Raw genomic sequence first — 19,018 nt, forward strand, 5'->3', positions numbered from 1 at the left:
ACATATAAATAATATATATTATATTATATTATATTATATTATATTATATTATATTATATTATATTACATGATATTATATTATATTATATTATGTGTGTTGTATGTAAATGTGTAATATAGATAGAATGATATACTAGATCTGGTTGATATATTACATACATATGATTTGTAAGATCCAGGAAGACATTTAAAGCAGACCATATGTAAAAACAAAGATTTGTTTTTGCAAGTCTAAAACAAAAAGGAAAATGATATCCAACTTAGTTTTGGAGCTACAAATAAAATAAACACACTACCCTTGGTTGTTTTTCATTACTAGTATTCAGTGCACACAGCCACTCTAGTGTATAAGTTAACTTTCGAATAGTGAAAGTCGAAAGTTATAGAACTCTGCCAAGACCAGTTTTTACCTTCACAAATAAGTACTTACACAAGATGCAGTCCCATTACCCCACAATCATGCTAGGTTTACTAGCCAGTTTCCATAACCCTCCTGAACTGACTCCAGTGTGTGCTGGAGCTGGTCATGGATCCTAAGGGTGTCCAGGGGTGGTGCCATCTCCACATCAGTCCTGTTGTTTTTTTCTCTTGTATGCTCTACCTACTCCTCTCTCCATTGCTGTGAGGGCAGGAATGCTACCCCCATAGTGCCTTTTTTAGGCAAGGCTCAAAAGACAAAACCACCTCCATAGGTATCACAAGGGATAAGAATGAGTAATGCTATTCAACGCCAGAAGTCTAAACCTCAAGATGCACGCACTCAAAATTCTCCTTAGCATGGAGAACATTGATATCTGTGCAGTAACAGAAACCTGGTTCAAGGCTCCCGAGAGCACCCCAGCACTACCAGGTTATATCTCATACCATGCTTTTTGGCCGCAAAACTTGGACCGAACCACAAAAGGAGGGGGAGTATCAATATTCGTCAAAGATACCCACACCTCCAGGTTGGTGGAACAGCACGAAGCATCAGAGACAATCCATGTGCAACTAACAGTGGGTAAAACTGTCTTCCAGTTTATAGCCTGCTACAGACCACCCTCCCAAACCCAGGAACCCCACTCGGCCTTCCTGAGAACACTGGAAAATATGAAAGTCTCTCCAAACACCATTATATTGGGTGACTTCAACTACCCAAACATAGACTGGGAGCATAACGCTAGCTCCAACACCCTAGCCCAAAGGTTCCTAGAATTTATAAACTCAGATGTTATGGAACAACTTGTTACCACTCCCACAAGAGGGGAAAACATACTGGACCTGATCATCACCAACATGGGGACTCTATGCTCCAGACTAGAAGTGTATCCCTCACTGGTAAGATCAGACCATAAACTAATCTCACTGGATATTCACATCCCGACCCCACCCTCTGCCCAGAAAACCACAGTGAAAAACTTCCCTAAAGCAAATTTCACACTCCTCAAAACTGAGGTGGAATCCTTCAAAGCCCCCGGGCCTGTGGAAAATATGGCCCAGACCGCAGAATCCTTTATAAACGCATTCTATGAACACCTTCAGGAATGCATGGATCATGCAATCCCAAATAAAACCAAGACCCAATCCTCCAAAGGCAGAAGTCCTGTCTGGTGGACCCCAGCCATAAACAAACTATACAATAGAAGGAGGAAGCTACTACACGATAGAGCAAAATCCCAAAAAGGGAAGGCATCTCTGATCAGTATTATCAAAAAACTACGGGCACTCATAAAATCGTCTAAGGCCAGTTTCGAGAGAAATATTGCACAGGACACTAAGGATAATCACAAGGCTTTCTTTAGTTATGTTAGGAACGTGGGTGGGAATTCCCAGATATGCTCATATTTATTTATTTATTTATTTAAATTTGTTGACCGGGAGTGTCCGACTGGACGTGGGTCCATTTTCAGCGGAGGCCCGGGGAGAAAAGCTCCACAGTAAAATAAACAGACAGTAGTTACATTGGATTACATAGTGATTAACAATTTAACATAGACATTACTTGCAACATATTTACAGATGAAGAACATAGTACATCAGTAGACAACTAGAATCTTTATCTGTGAAGTACATAACAGGCATTAACAAATGTAACAATGAGAAGTTCCTGCTGTGTAATAAGTACTAGGCTTATGAGCATCTGAGCTTGCTATCATCAAGGTAGTTAGTGGAGGTGAAAGAAAGGTAGTAGTTGGATGGGGTGGATGATATTAGAGTGGGAGTTGCAAGGGCATAGCCAGCATGTTTTTGGGTGCGCTTTTAATAAAGTTTTGAAGTTGGTGCATGATGGTATGGAGGTAATTGTGGGTGGGAGTGAGTTCTATAATTTGGCTATGGCGTGAAAGAATAGTGCTTCACGAGCAGAGTTATTGGCTTTAGTGATCTGCAAGTGATTTTTGTTGCTGGATCTTAGTGGTCTGGTGGTGCGATAGGGTTGGAGTAGATTCTGGAGGGATGGGACATTTAGTGGATGGTTTACTAGTTTGTGGGTGAGTGAGAGTTGATACCACTGAAGGAGGTGAGGGAGTTCAAGCCAGCCCAGTTCAGCAAGTGAGAGACAGTGGTGACTACGGTAGGATGCCCCTGTGGTGAATTTTGCGATTTTGTTGTAGCAGGTCTCTAGCTTGTTTAGATCACATTGCCTTAGGTTGGTATATACTGCAGAGGCATAAAGTAGGGTGGAGATAAGGTGGGAATTTGCTATTGAAATTTTTGCTGCTTTGGTGAGAAATTGTTTATTTCTGTATAATGCTCCTAGTTTTTTGTGGACTTTTTTATGGTCATGGATATGTGAATGTCAAATTTTAGTTTATTGTCTATTTCCACACCTAGCAATTTGGTGTGTTCAGTTGGGTATACAGTGGTGTTGTCTTTTGCTGTGATGTTAAAGTGAGAGTTGATTTGAGTATGTTTGGTGGGTTGGAAGATGAGTAGTTTAGTTTTGTTTGGGTTGAGTATTAATTGGGCGTCAGATAACCATGTTTCAACAGAGAAAAAGGCTTCCTGTGTGATTTTTTGCAGTTTGGGTAGGGACTGGGCTGAGCAGATGATGGTAGAGTCATCTGCGTATTGGATGAGTGTGCCATGTTTGGTGGCAGAGACTAGATTATTGGTGTAAACAGAGAAAAGTAGGGGTCCAAGGATGGATCCTTGGGGAACCCCTATGGAGACAGGTAGATGGGGACATATGTCATTCTGCCATACAATGGATTGTTGGCGGTCAGACAGGTAACTCTGAAACCAGTTGGTGACTGATTGTGAGAAGGACAGGTTATTGAGGACAGAGATAAGTTGTTTGTGTGGGACCATGTCAAATGCTTTAGATAGGTCTAGGAAAGTAGCAGAGGAGAGATAGCCATTGTTTTTATGCTGAAGGATAGTGTTTGTAAAGGAGAGTAAGGCAGTGGTGGTGCTATGGTTTGGTCGGAAACCATGCTGAGTACTGGAAAGGAGGTTGTTAGTAAGGAGGTAGTGTGAGACCTGAGAGTGTATGCATCTCTCTAGTATTTTGGAAAGTGGAGAGAGAATAGCTATGGGGCAGTAATTGGTTAGTTCTGCAGAGGGTCCGCCTTTGTGGAGGGGAATTATATGTGAGACTTTCCACAATATGGGAACGTAACTTTCTGACAGAGATCGATTAATCAAGATGGATACTGGGTAGGCCAGAGCATCAGCTGCGATTTGTAGGTATTCACTTGGGAGGTTGTCTGCTGCTAATTTGGTGGGTTTAAGTTTAGTTAAGAGTTTTTTTTTATGTTGGAGGTAGGTACAGGAGAAAAAGAGAAGGCAGTGGGGAGATTACTAGTTGAAGGTGTGGGTTGGAGGGGAGGGGGGTTGTGTTGTTTAGCTAGTGATAGTATGGTTTGGGTGAAGTGTGTGTTGAATGAGGTAGCAATATTTTCTGAGGAGTGAGGGATGTTAGGAATTAGTCCAAAATGACAAAAAATACACCGAACCCACAGACATTGCCAACATCCTAGCTAGCAGGTTCAGTGCAAACTCCCCCCCCTCCCCACCAAAAGGGCAAATATCTATCCCAGCAGAGTGCTGCCCCCCTGACATCTCAGATGCTCAGGTAAGAGCCGCCCTCTCCAAAGCAAAAAACACAGCATCAATGGGACCAGACGGTGTCCCGGGCTGCGTCCTACATGAACTCCAAGAAGAGCTAAACCCAAACATAAAACTACTGTTCAATCTCAGCCTTACTACAGGATATGTACCCAAAGAGTGGCGTACAGCAGCAGTGGTCCCTCTCCACAAAGGTGGTGCCTCAACGGATCCTGGAAACTATCGCCCCATAAGCCTGACTAGCTTGGTCTGCAAAGCTATGGAAAGGATCATCATGGACCTCAGAAATAAATATATCGGGGACCTACAGACACTAGATCCTACCCAGTTCGGCTTTGTTAAGGGCAGATCCTGCCTCTTAAACCTGGTTGATTTCTTTGAAACAGTCACCAAGGCTATTGACGAGGGGAAGGTGGTCCACACAGCCTACCTGGACCTCGCAAAAGCCTTCGATACAATACCCCACTCAGGCATTATAGATAAGCTCATCAGCTTAAATATAAACTCCTATGTCACTAGATGGGTTGCAAACTGGCTCAAGGACAGAACCTACATGGTTAGAATTGCTGGAGCCATGTCAGACTCCAAACCAGTTACAAGTGGTGTCCCACAAGGCTCAGTCCTGGGACCTCTCTTGTTCGGTATATATTTCTCGGAGGTACAGGCCAACATGGAAGGACTATGGCTGACCAAGTTCGCAGATGACTGCAAACTGGGCACCACAATCGACTCTCCAGCTGACACAAGCATCCTCCGAAAGGGCCTCATAGAAACAGACAACTGGTGCCAGAGCCATGGCCTCAAGCTAAATGCCAAAAAGTGTATAGTCATTCCCTTTGGCAAAAGCAAAGTGCCCACAAATTACCACATAGGTGGTAATCCATTAAGTACAGAAGAAGTAATTAGGGACCTGGGGACCCAAGTTGATAGCAATCTCTCATTTGACAACCATGTGGCCAAAGTGGTTAGAAAAACATTTTATATAGCCCACCTAATCATGAAGGGATTCACATCTAGATCAGGGGAGGTCATCATGTCTCTTTACTCATCCCTCATCAGGCCCATAATTGAGTACAATGCCCCTTTTGGGATGTACCTTACCAGACACCTGCAGCAACTGGAAAGACCCCAAAAGTACCTCACCAAGAGGATCAAAGGGCTCAAACAGATGCCACATGCTGCCCGGTTAAAGAAACTCCAGCTCTACTCAGTGGCATACCGCCTGCTCAGAGGCGATCTGTGCCTGACGTATAAAGCCATGTCCAACCGGAATTAATGGACATGCTGCACCTCAGAAAATCCAAATCCCATCGAGGTACACGCTCGAGAGACTTGAACCTCAGCACTGAAATAAATAGGACATGCTGGAGGGACAGATTCATAACCCAGAGGCTCCCTTCACTCTGGAATAAAATCCCAGTCCAGGTTAGGCAGAGTCCCTCATTGACTCTCTTCAAGAGGAATCTTGATGAGTGGATGGGAGATCGTAGGTTTACCCCGGGTATCACTTCTGTGTCACTGTTAGACAGAGGCACAGTATACTAACCTCGAAAAAGGGCATAGCAAAATTAATTTAAAATGGGTGGCGAAAGCCAAACACACTCTGGCTAGGCTTATAAATGCCTTAGGGCAGATAGCCTTGTATGAACCTATGAATCTATGAGATATTCTGACTTATCGCCCCATCTCTGCATCAGCTCAGGCAGGTCCACTCCACCTCTTCTTAGGAGCATGCCTCCTCTCAATGATTTCCCCATCCTCCACAAGGATCATCAGAGGAGACATCCACATCCCCTCCATCTCCCAGTATAGGAATGCCCATCATTCCCTGCCACTCCAGTCGCACAAGCTGCTAATCGAACCCAGGTCACCAGGGTCTTAGTGACTTTATCTCTCCACACCTCCACAGCCTTGGAAATTTGTTTTACAGTACGCTGTAAAGATAGCACCTGAACTCCTGAGTTAAATTCTCTAAATCAGGCATTCTTGTTGAAAGCTGTTTATTGTATTTCCAATGATCACTCTCTATGCTCTCATACTACGGACATTACCAGCTTTAATCTATCCTGCAAGTTAACATTCTGCTTTATATCTCTTTGTGTGGCATCTTTTCCTCTTGCCAAGTTTATTTTGCAATGCCAAACATCCCTTTCCAATGTCTGTTCATATTAGTCAAACCCAGTTAAAACTTCTAGCCCTAATCTGACTGCAGACCGTGAGTATGGCAACTGGCACCAATTTTACCATCTGCGTCAATAGCTTTCCGCAACACAGACTTCAATGTTTTATTAAACTTCTCTACAATTAAGGAAGTTTGCAGATGGTAGACTGATGTCTTCAACTTTTGGAATTTAAAGCACAGGCATAACTAATCAGCATTACTGGCATAAAAGCATTCAGAATTTCCTTAGAGATACCCACTCTGGGCAATAACTACAAGTAACCTCTCAATAGCAACTGCAGTAGCCTTGTTTAACAGTACTGCCATGGAAAATTTGATCTATTAAGACTAGCATGCACTAATACCATTGCAAGATTTTATTAATAGCCTCATGATGTCCACAGCAATACATTCAAAGAGTAGTTCTATGATAACATTGTGAGCAGGGGACTTGTATATCCAGTAAACAGTGCCACTTTCTGACATTCTGATAAAGAAGCATGAATGTTCTTGAGAAGGGAGATGTGTCAATAGGAAAAACGGCTATTGTTTATACAGTATTCTGTTCTGCAAAGTGAAATTCATATTGTTTCAGGATGGATCCTTACAGCTTAGACCTGTGCTGAAATATTTTACTTCCTACTGCCAACATAGATAATGCTAACATGAATAGTTACAACATGGAAGATTGAACTTGTGCCTAATAAGGAAAGGCGCAGATAAAAAGTCTGCAAAATAACATAGACGTGTTTTGTTTTAATTGGTCAATGAATATAGGTTGCTAGATAAAAAATGTTTGCTCAGAAGATTTTACAGTATAAAAATAGCCATAGCTGTCTTATTTGAGGAGACAAGACCTTGGTTGTTTTGTCTCCTATGTTCTTTTATAATAAAGGAAGTTATTCTGCCCTGTTGAATTGTGTTGTATGAGGTTATTTTTGACCATAACAATTAGGTATCATGAAATCTTGGATTTTGAGCTATCTATGAGTTGGTGCAGTAAGAAGTACCTTTTTGGGGCCCATTCTTGGCAGGTTTTCTCTCTGGTAAATTTCCAGTGTGTCAGCACACAGCTATATTTCTTCACATTCAGCAGAGTTTGAAGTCTCTACTGGCAACTTTTGTTAGATGACATTTTAGTAATTTAGTGATATTGGTATGAGCATGGGTTGGAATTGGCTTAAAATTGTATGAGACTGGGTTACATTACATATATTCCTTACGAGAGTGAGTTTTAATCACAAATAGAGATTTTGTGAGTATTAGAAGAGATGGAGTGTGGAACTTCAGCCAGACAAATGTTTAATAAATATGGGTGAGACAGCTGTAATTATTTGGTAAAACTGATCTCAGCTCACTAAAAATGACAGAGCACTGCAATTTCCTGAGGATGGAACTTTTGATAAGGCTATTTTAGAAAATCTTAAAAAGAAACTCAAACAAAAAGGAAAAGATGCGCCTGCTTCTTCTTGGTCTGCTTTTAAAGACTGGCAAGAAGAATCTAAAAATAAGGAATAGGAATCTGTAGTTAGAAATTTATAATATAATTCTGCTAGATTAGAATACAGCTGCAAGCAGCTAATAGGGTAGTAATACATTAAAGAAATGTACAGAAAACAAATCTTGTGGCTCCTAGAGATTTTACCATAAGTGAGTCTTTGGGTGCTGGAGCTCTGAGACATTTTACAGACTGCCTCTGCCCATAAAGAACATGGGCACCTCAGTCCATTTATCCAAATTTTTTTTGAAGACAGTGAGGGATGGGCTTTGTTTTATGAGGATGAGAAGTTTATTTCATAAATGAGGTAGCCTTTGGGATAAGAATGTGTCTCTCCAGTAAGTTCTATTAGAGTTACAAGTAAGGTTCAGGTCCATAGAGCACAACCTTTGTATAACTTTTCTTGCAAATATGTAACATTTTCATCAGAGAATGCCTTGTAGGCCATGCATAGGTCTTCTCTCAATAAACAATATCAGACAGTATAAAAGGATGGGGCCGTCGGTCGGTTTGCATAAGACATATATCTTATGCTTTGTATTGTTTAGTGAGAAACCTCTGGGGCCTATCCAATTGGTTTAAGTGCCTGGTCAGGTAAATGCAGAAGGGAACATTGTACTTAATTAAGAACCTAGTGATGGACAAGTACAATAACACTATGACTTATTTTGATGTTGATGCCATGCCTTTACTTATATGTTAAGCCACACAGAAGGATTTCCTCAGTACCACAGCTATCTGGTGGTTAAAGTTTGGGTTACTATCTATCTGTGTTCCTAGGTCCCTCACCATTAGGTCTACTTTTAGAGGTGTGCTATCAATATTATAATTTACAGGGATATCTGATTTACAGAAGGATATGATTGCACATTTTTTAGCATTTAGTCTTAGACCATGGTTTCTAACACCAGTCATTTGTCATTTTTAGACCTGTTTGTATGATGTCAACATCACCTGGTGATTTAAAGATTGCTTCCAGGTTACAGTCATCTTGGTGAGCCACAGACCCCCAACCTTATCCTTCACTTCAGAGAAGTATATACCAAACAGGAGGGGTCCCAACACTGAGACCTGTGGGATACCACTAGAAACAGTTTCGTATTGGAAGTGGATTCACTTATCCGGGCAACATGTCCCTTGTCAGTGAGTCAGATGGCTATCCATCTGATGATGTAGGGGTTCATGCCTAACTCAGTAAGTTTATCTAGGATCTGTGATTGAAGGATCGTGCTGAAAGCTTTGGTCAGGTCTAGATAAGTGGTGTGCACCATGTGAATTTCTTGAAGAAGTCCACTAGATTCAGTAGGCAAGACCTCCCTTTCCCAAAGCCAAACTAGGTCTGGTCCAGTATTTGCAGAGTTCCTATGTTGTTATTATGAATCAGGTGAATGACAATTCTCTCCATGACCTTGCTGATGAGATTGGTCAAGCTGTACTTCCCTGGGTGAGTTGATAGGCACCCCTTGTGCAGAGGGATGACTGTTGCAGTCCTTCATTCCTCTGGGACAAAGCCTGTTCAGAGGCTGTGGTTAAAGAGGGTTTCTAGTGGCCCTGATAGATTCTATTTTAAACTATTTAAGAAGCATTCCGGAATGTTGACACTTCCCATGGAGGCTGTGTTTTTCGCTTTAGTTAGCATAATAAAGACCTATTTCCTCATAATATATTTCTTTGGGTGTGGTAACGGGAGGAGAAGTTTGAACTGAACATGTCGGCCAAAAGGTTTGCTATAGCTTCAGACCGGGTGTTGCCATTCATGATTAACTTAGTACATTGCTGAGAATTTCCCCTGAGATTACAAAGATAATTTAAAAAGATTTCTAGTTATCTTTCACTTGGGAGGCTATCTTTGCCTCATAGTTTGCTTTGGCAGATTTGTCCAGCTCTCTGAGTTGTTTGTTTAGATTGGTGAGTGTCTTTTTGCACTCATTTTTCTGTTCCTTCTTGGATTTGGAGAGGATGTTTTTCCTTTTGTTGAACAGCTTGTTCATGCTAGGGGTCCAGTAGGGTTGTTTATTTTTGCCAGTATTCATAGGTTTTACTTAGACAGGTACAGCCTCCTCTGTGCAGATATGAATGTGGCTGTGCAGTGCTTTTGTGTACAGCTTAAAGTAGGCTTCAGTGTCATCTGGGTTCAGATGGGCTTGAAAGTTTAAAAAACTGTTACTTAGTTTAAAGTAATTGGCCTTAGCAAAGTTCTTTACAAGTTTGGAGTTTGATGGAGGTTCTAGTTTAGTTTTAATACTAAAGAATGTAATTTTATGGTCAGGTCTTACCAGGAGAAGTTAATGCATGGGAGGGAGCAGCATCACACCATGTTTGTAAGTACTACATCTAGAATATTTGTACCTCTAGTTGTGGAGCTAACTTGTTACTCCAGGGTGTTTGCATTGACAAAGTCCAAAGACCTCCTAGCAAGTGAATGGGTGGTATAAATTTCCAAGTTTATGGAGAGGTAGTTGAAATCACCCATAAGTATGGTGTTAGGCTAAATGTTAAGAGATTCCAGTAGGTTTAGGTAGGAGATGTGGTTTTCTTGACTCATGTCAGGTGACTTATAACTAGGAAGGATATGATAGGTGGTCACACTATGGTTAGATGGGCATGGAGCAGCTCAAGCGAGTCATGTGATTGGACCAGTCTAGCACTGTACTTGTCCTTTATGAACACTATGACTCCTCTTCAATTTGTTTGATCCTGAGCTGAAGACGATTGAAATGATTGAAAGGCACTTCAGCCTTTGAAAGCTCTGGTGCTTTCAATGGTTCTGAACCATGTTTCCATGACTGCACATATGTATGTATTCTCCAGGGTGAGGAGTGCATACAAGGGACTACAGTTTGTTTGTTTTTTTTATTTAAAATCCTAGCATTTAGCAGCAGTACCTTTAGATAGTTGCAAGTGTTTTTTGTTATGTTGGATGGTGTAACTTGACACAGCCTCAAAAAGGCACTATGGGGCTAGAGGAAGTTTTTGCCAGTATTTGGATTCCAAGATGTGACATGTGCAAACCATCTCTGACAAAGCATCATGGTTGGTTGATCATGTCTCCCAAGGCTGACAGATGCTGGATCCCCATGTTGTGATACCAGAAACCAAGCCAATTGTTAAAGTCAATAATTTTTTGCTGGTACTGAAGCATCATCATTGATGTAGGCAAGATGCTATTTAATGCTAGATTCATACCCATGTCTCTTCATGTAGTCAAGTGGGTTTGCCGTAGATCATTTACATTCACATGGACTATGACCAAGTCATACTGGCACTTGTGGTTTAAAGACCTATGTGCATGCCTGATCTGACAGATCCTGGATCCAGAGAGACAGTTCACTGTGAACATCAGTATGTCTTACAATGGAATCCCAAAGAACTAGAACTTTTGGTTTTCTGCTATATTGCAGTATAAGCTTGGAAGCAGGGTTTCTATGATTTTCACAGTTATGTGTTGAGTGAGGTGCTGTCTTTTTTGAGTGTGCACAAGGCCACTAAGTGATATGTTTTGGAGGTATTGGAGGTTTGGGTAGATTACAAGTGAGTACCTCCAAACACGTGGATCTATGTGCTTGTTCCTTATTTTTGGTATTGAGTGTTTTGGGTGTAATGCTGGCAACCATGTTTGCATTTTTCGTGTGTGTATGTGAGAGATTTGCCTCCATTAGCATTATATATCTACATCTCCCGCACACTGTGTTCTAAAATTAAATGTTTATCAGTGAACATGAGGCAGTTATTACATTGCCTCAGGATGCCCATATCCACCAGGCTAGAACCTGAGATGACAAGGAAAAGCCTATCCATTATACCAGAGCCTTAGTAGATGAAAAGGAGTAGGGGAGCTTCAAATCAAGGTCTAATGAGAGTGCTTAGTAGTATACTATTAGATGACCTGCAGTGGTGCTGCCCCCTGCACAAACTTGCTGCTTTTCGAGCAGCTATGAATAGTTGGAGATTATGGAGAGTATTTAATAGAGAGGATTTTAATCTGCAGAGGTTTGTTTATATACAAGGAACTAATAGGCTTTTATACCAGCAGGGTGGAAGACTTTTACACACCTAAGTCCTCAGCCAATCATATAAATACACAGTAGGTCTTCCACCAGCAGTTCTCAACTTGGATGGCTTAAATCAGCCCTCTACTTCTACCAGAAAGCCAAAAAAGTGTCTTAATGTAAAACAAACTGGTTATGAGTTCCACTGCAGTACAAATGCTTTACAACAAAAAACAGAGCTCTTATAGTATCAGGAATCCTTGGAAATAAGTTCACAAACCCTGAGAAATGACAATCATATAAACACACAGTAGGCCTTCCACCAGCAGTTCTCAACTTGGATGGGTTAAATCAGCCCTCTACTCCTACCAGAAAGCCAAAAAAGTATCTTAATGTAAAACAAACTGGTTATGAGTTCAACTGCAGTACAAATGCTTTACAACAAAAAACAGAGCTCTTATAGTATCATGAATCCTTGGAAATAAGTTCACATACCCTGAGAAATGACAATCATATAAACACACAGTAGGCCTTCCACCAGCAGTTCTCAACTTGGATGGGTTAAATCAGCCCTCTACTCCTACCAGAAAGCCAAAAAAGTATCTTAATGTAAAACAAACTGGTTATGAGTTCAACTGCAGTACAAATGCTTTACAACAAAAAACAGAGCTCTTATAGTATCAGGAATCATTGGAAATAAGTTCACAAACCCTGAGAAATGTTCACAAATACAGAAAAAAAGTGTGTGAACAAAGGAGAACTTCTACAAACTGAGAAAAACTTTGCAAAACTTAGAAATATTTCAGCAAACTACTTTGGCAAACTCAGAACAGCTTTTGCAGTGTCAGAGGAGGTCAGGAAGTATTAGAATACTATTAAAATATCCTAAGAGCAGCACAGTATCAAACAGATGGCATTTTTTTAACAAGTGCAGGCTGAGAACAGTGATAAATTCAACCACATGCAACACAGAAGTGTTAAATAGCACTGAGATGGTTAGAGAAATTGCAAAAAAAAAAAAATATATATATATATATATATGTGTGTGTGTGTGTGTGTGTGTGTGTGTGTGTGTGTGTGTGTGTGTGTGTGTGTGTGTGTGTGTGTGTGTATGTATATATATATATATATATATATATATATATATATATATATATATATATATATATATCAGCTTTGTAGGTCCGCAGATGGTTTTAAAAGCAATCCAAGTTTGTAGTCATAGGTGTCTAAGTCAGGCACAGTGAAGGTCTGAGCCCATCTTAAAGGTTCTGTTTATAACACTCTAGATTCCAGCAACAGTGGCAGCAATGCAGCAACTCACTGCTCCAAATCCTGATCAGATGTTAGTGAGAATAGCAACCAAAATTTAACAGCTTTATCTAAAGCACAAGCACATCTCTTGGACAAAACACAGACATTTTAAACAATTTAATAATAAAAGCACTCTTTTAAAGACAAATAATTTGAAGAAATTAGAAAAGCTAATTACACACTTTCCAACAATTATTGAAGGAGAAGAATACAGGTGCAAAGCACCTCCCAAGCAAAGCTCAAAGGATGCGTCATCTTTGATTCATCTCCTGTTGGTGGCACTTGTACCACCAACACACCATCTAATACTCAGATTTATTATTTGAGGGCAGTATCTAATTTTTCAAAAGCTCAGTACAGTAATTCTAAGCCTAGTAAAAGAGTAGGCTCATAGTTTGATAGGTGGTTGCTGGGTACTGACCCAAAGGTCTTTATAAGCATAGCTGTGTGTACCCAATATAATAACAGAGAAACCTAATATAAAGGATCTTGACTAAACTTGAGATCTTAGTTATAGCAATAACTGCCCCATATCTAGGATGGTTATAGGTAAAATTCCCATCAGGAATTTATAGTTACCCTTCCTGTTGTCCACGTTATGCTTAAACAGGGCCATAGAGGGGCTTTGTTTGATCTGAATTGGTAGCCTATTCCAGAGAAGTGTCAAACTTTAAGAGGCATATCTGTCTCTCCAGCAGGTCCTATTTCTGTTGCAGGACAGGTTAAGGTCCCTGGAGTGGGTGACCCTTATCCCATTTGACTTGCAGATGGTGTGCAGCATTTCAATTAGGTTTGAATCTAAGATGGCTCTGTAGGCCAGGCACAAGTCTCCTCTAAGTAGTCTGTATGCTACTGAGTACAGTGCCAGTGACTTCATTCTGTCAAGTATGACATATTCTGGAAACCCTGGATTTTGTTGGTTAGAAATCTCTGAGGTCCCTCCAGTTGCTGCAGGTGCCTGGTAAGGTACAAACCAGAGGGAGAATTGCATGCAATTATTGAACTGGTGAGGGTCGAGTACAGAGGTATTATGACTTCTTTTGCTCTTGGGGCAATGCCTTTGCTAATGAGGTGTGCTGTGTAGAATGCCTTCCTTACTACAGTACACACATGGTGGTCAAAGTTTAGTCTACAGCCAACTTGTGTTCTCAAATCTCTCACTGCTGAGTTGTTATTTAGGGTATTATTATTTATATGATACTCTGCAGGGATATTGTTTTTACCGAATGGGATGATAACGTATTTTTTAGCACTGAGTTTGAGTCCATGGCTTTGACACCAATCAATGGTTTGTGTAAGTCCCTCTTGAAGTATACTGACATTGTTTGTGGATTCAATGATTGCACATAATTTGCAGTCATCAACAAACATAGTCAGCCACAGCCCCTCGCTTATGGTCTGAACTTCTGAGAAGTATATTCCAAACAGTAGGGGGACCAGCACTGACCTCTGTGGAACCCCACTGGTGACAGGTCTGCTGGTTGGGGTAATGTCCTCAACCCTGAGTGAATGTGATCTGTGGGTGAGCCAGTTATTAACCCACCTGATGACATAAGGGTTGATATTCAACTGGTAGAGGTTATCAATGATGCCCGAATGTGGGATTGTGGCAAAGGCCTAAGCTAAGTCAAGGTAGGCTGTATGCACAGATTTGCCTTCATTGTTGGCTCTGGTGACATTTTTGAAGAAGTATACCATGTTTAACAGGCATGACCTGCCTTTGAAAAAACAAACTGTGTTGGATCAAGGGTTTGGAGATCACATATATATATCCTCATTTATAACATCCATGATGATTCATTCCATGACCTTACAGATAAGACTGGCTAAGCTTATGGGTCTGTAGTTCCCAGGGTCTATTGCTGCATGCTCTTTATGAAGGGGGATGACAATTGTTATTTTCCATTCAGCAGGGACAAATTCTGTATTCAGCCTGTGGCTGAAAAGAGTACCTAATGGAGTTGGTAACTCATGTTTTAGACCATTTAAAACACAACCTGGGATGCCATACAGACTGTGTTTTTGGTCTTGGAGAGAGCATTGATGAATTGCTCTTTGGAGATGCAAAGTGGGGGAGATTTAGAGGGAATACTTTTTGGAATATTTGGAGGGGACGGGGGTGGGGGCTTTTTTCCAAACCTCTTGGCTAATAGATTAGCTATTTTCACAGGATCAGTAGATGATGCCATCCACAACTAGCTCAGCACATGTTTGTGTCCTACCTTTTAGGTTACGGATATAGCTGAAGAATGCCTTAAGGTTATCCTTAGCTATGGTTGCTAAATTTGTTTTGAAGTTGCCCTTAGAGGATGTTTACAGGTTGTCTTGTTTGTTCAAGCAGAGGAGGATGTTCTTCCAGTGTTGGGACCACTCTTTTTTATTCTTAGACAACAACTTCTTCCTCTGTTGTATAACTTATTAATGCTAGATATCCACCAGGGAGGCTTCTTTTCTCTTGCACATCTTGTTTTGATACAATCAGGTGCTGCTGTGTCAATACATTTATGTAAGTGTTTGTACAGGGTAATTGTATATACCTTAGTATAGTTGTCAATGCCATCTGTGGGAAAATGAGCTTGAAAATTATTTATGCAATGCCTTTGGAAGGTATAATTAGCTTTGGTAAAAGTTTTTAGCCTAATTTCACCTAAGAGGGGTTCAGGTGTTATAGTTACTTCAAATGTGACTGATTTGTGATCAGATGTAACCATTTAGGCTAGGGTCTTATAACTGAGTTGGTGCAATGCTCATCCATGTTGGTGAGGACCAGGTCAAGAATACTGGAGACCATTGTGGGGTTACATACTATTTTTTCCAGGGCATTAGTGTTACAAAGTCTAGGAGCTTTTGTGCAAGCATGTTGAGACTTGTATAAGTTTCCCAGTCAATGGAGCAATAGTTAAAATCACCCACAATTAGAGTGTTTGGTTGTATTTTGATTGACTCAAGTAGGTTCAAATAAGTATTGTGGATATCTTGGTTCATTGAAGGGGGCCTATAGCCAATGATGACTTGAAGGGAGGTCTTACCAACAGTTAGTTGAACTTGTAGTAACTTCATGGAGTTTTCCTGTCTAACCAATCTAGAGGTATATTTATCTTTGATGAAGATAGATACTCCTCCTCCTTTGGTTCTCACATGTTCATTTTATGGTCTGAAAGTGTGGGGCTGGGGTAATCTCTGTGGCCCTTTACCAAGTTTCTGTGACTGCACAGATGTCAACATCCTCAAGGGAGAGAAGTGCTTCCAGAGAGTGCATTTTCTGATTTAAACATCTTGCATTTAGCAGCATAACCTTTAATTTATTTGTGCGTGATAGTTTCATATTGGAAATGTTGTTCTTGAGACCTTCCCTAAAAAGATACTATGGGCAGATAAGTGCCTTGGAAAATAACTGAAAGCCTAGAGATTAAAACAAAAACAACTGGCAACTTCACTGAAGACTGATTCCACAAAGTTTAATGAAGCGCTTTTCATCCAAATACTTCTTTGAACTTCATCAGATACTAACATTTACAAAAATCAAGATTAAATAGTCATGTTAAACCATAATCATATATGAAAATTGTGTAAAAATGTAAAGAGTCTTCTTGTTTATCTAACCTTACATTATAAACATTTTCAAGAGAAAAATTATTAATAAGTAAAACATAATTTCTACAGTGTTGTTACTACAGCATTTCATCTCATTAAACTTTTCAGTTTTAAACAACATGTGATAGAACACATGTTCAATCCTGGAAAGTTATAAGCACTGAGACGAATTTGCCAGAGCAATTCTAACTTTTCTAATAATAAGGTGAATGGACCCCCTCTTGGATTACTGTCCACTTGATCAAGTATCCAGAATTTAAATGCATGTTCTGGATATTGTTCTATATGCTTTGCTAAAGCATTGTCCAGTCTGTGTTTATTAATAGAATATATATCTTTGTATATGCAGCCTCTCATTCTACGCTCGATTTTACCGACGTAGAATGAATCACAATTTTGACATTTTGCCACATATACGTTAATTTTGGAGTTGCAATTAACTTTTCTTCTGTTACTCAAATCTGTGTTGTTTATGTTCAATGATGCACCAACATTAATGTAATTGCAATAGGGGCAACTACCACATTGTTTCATCCCAATTGCATATGATTGGATCCTGCACTCACCTTCAGATATATTCTTGAGTGTTCTACCCTTCCTAGTAATTAATCTTTTTCTGTACCCAATTTGTCCACTATTAGTTTGTCCTATAACAGAATATTCCAATTTTTTTATCAGTATGTTTTTTATGTGATGCTAATCAGGGTTAAAATTTGTAGTATAGCTCATTGTGAAATCAGTTTGGTTCATACCTGTCCCAGTGATTGTGTCCTGGACCTGATTTTCTATATCAACCTGATTATCATTCATAGAATAGTCATTCAACCCAGTAGGGTGTTGTATACTCATAATGGGTATGTACACACCATTAATTCTTTTCTCCACAACTTTTTCTATTAGTTTGTCAATCAAAATAGTCGGATATGGTCTTTCTGTGAATATTTTTTTCAAAAACTGGCATTCACTGTGGAAGTCCTCATTTGTTTGCACCATTCTGGCAGCCCTTACTAACTGGCCCTTTACCACTGATCTTTTTTGGTGGTAAGGGTGTGCACTTGTATAGTGCAATAATGTGTTTGCATAAGATGGTTTCCTATAAATGTTTGCATGGTATCTCTTTTCAACATAATTTTTGGTAAGTTGGACATCTAAAAATGCTATTTCATTTGGGTCAAAATTATATGCAAGCACTAAGTCTGTAGTCTCATTAAAATAATCAATGATATTTTTTTGCCTCTTCATGTTTCCCTTCTATTAGTAAAAAGATGTCATCCAAATAGCGTGTAAAATAAATTATTTTTGAGGCTATTCCTTCCTTATTGAGTACAAATTGATGTTCCCAGAAACTCATAACCAAATTTGCGAAGCGAGAGCCACAGGGGGAACCCATGGCTACTCCGCTTTTTTTGCGGGTAATAGTTTCCTTTAAAATAAATGTAATTGTGGGATAGAACTATGTCTAGAAGTTCTTCCATTAGACTGATGTCATTCTGGAGAGCCCCTTTCTTTCTTAATAATTGACTAACCCACTCCATTTCCAATGCTTGCGGTATTGATGTAAATAAGTCCTTTACGTCTACGCTTCATTAAACTTTGTGGATTCAGTCTTTAGTGAAGCTGCCAGTTATTTTTTGTTTTAATTTCTTAGTTTTTTGTATCTTGGATTTTGAAAGCCTAGAGTTGGCAGGTGAAGACCATCACTGGCAAAGCAGCATGGTCTATCAACCATGTCATCTCAGGCTGACAGGAATTAGATACCCTTAGAATGACACCAGAAACTAAGCTAATTGTTGAAGTCAATCATTTTTGTTTATATTGTGGTATCATGATAGGTGAAGGTAGAATGCTGCTCAAGGCTTGGGACATACCTACCTGGGACACATATTCATAGAGTTTAATCATGTCTCTCTTCATACAGTCCAGTGAGGTAAGTCTCAAGTTATTCACACCACCATGAACTATGAGAGAATCATAAGGGTACTTGTTGTTGAGAGACTTGAGTGCATGTGTGATCTGACGTATCTCAACACCTGATAGACAGCTGACTGTAACCTTCTCCTTGTTCAGCATGGTGAGTGGGACATTTGAGTGTCTCACAACAGAGTCACCTTTGACTAAAAATTTTGGTTTAGATGTACTTTGCCTTAGGGGCTTATATGATGAGACACTGGTGCTTTTGGTTTAATGTGTATTGAGTGCTGTAGGTGCTGTATCAGGTGTAGCATGATTGTGTTTGGAAGGTCTCTGGTGTTTAGGTAGGTGTCTGTTGAGTACCTCTGCATATGATGGTTTATGTGTTGAGTTCATGGTTTACATAGGAGGTGTAGTATGTGAGCTGACAACCTGATCAGTGTTTCTGTTCTGTGTGCTAGACAGCAAGGATTCCAGATTCTTAGTGCAGCTACATCTCTCACA

The sequence above is a fragment of the Protopterus annectens genome, chromosome 3.part1, assembly GCF_019279795.1.
Source record: "Protopterus annectens isolate FY-2018-M chromosome 3.part1, PAN1.0, whole genome shotgun sequence".
NCBI classification, from domain to species: domain Eukaryota; kingdom Metazoa; phylum Chordata; order Ceratodontiformes; family Protopteridae; genus Protopterus; species Protopterus annectens.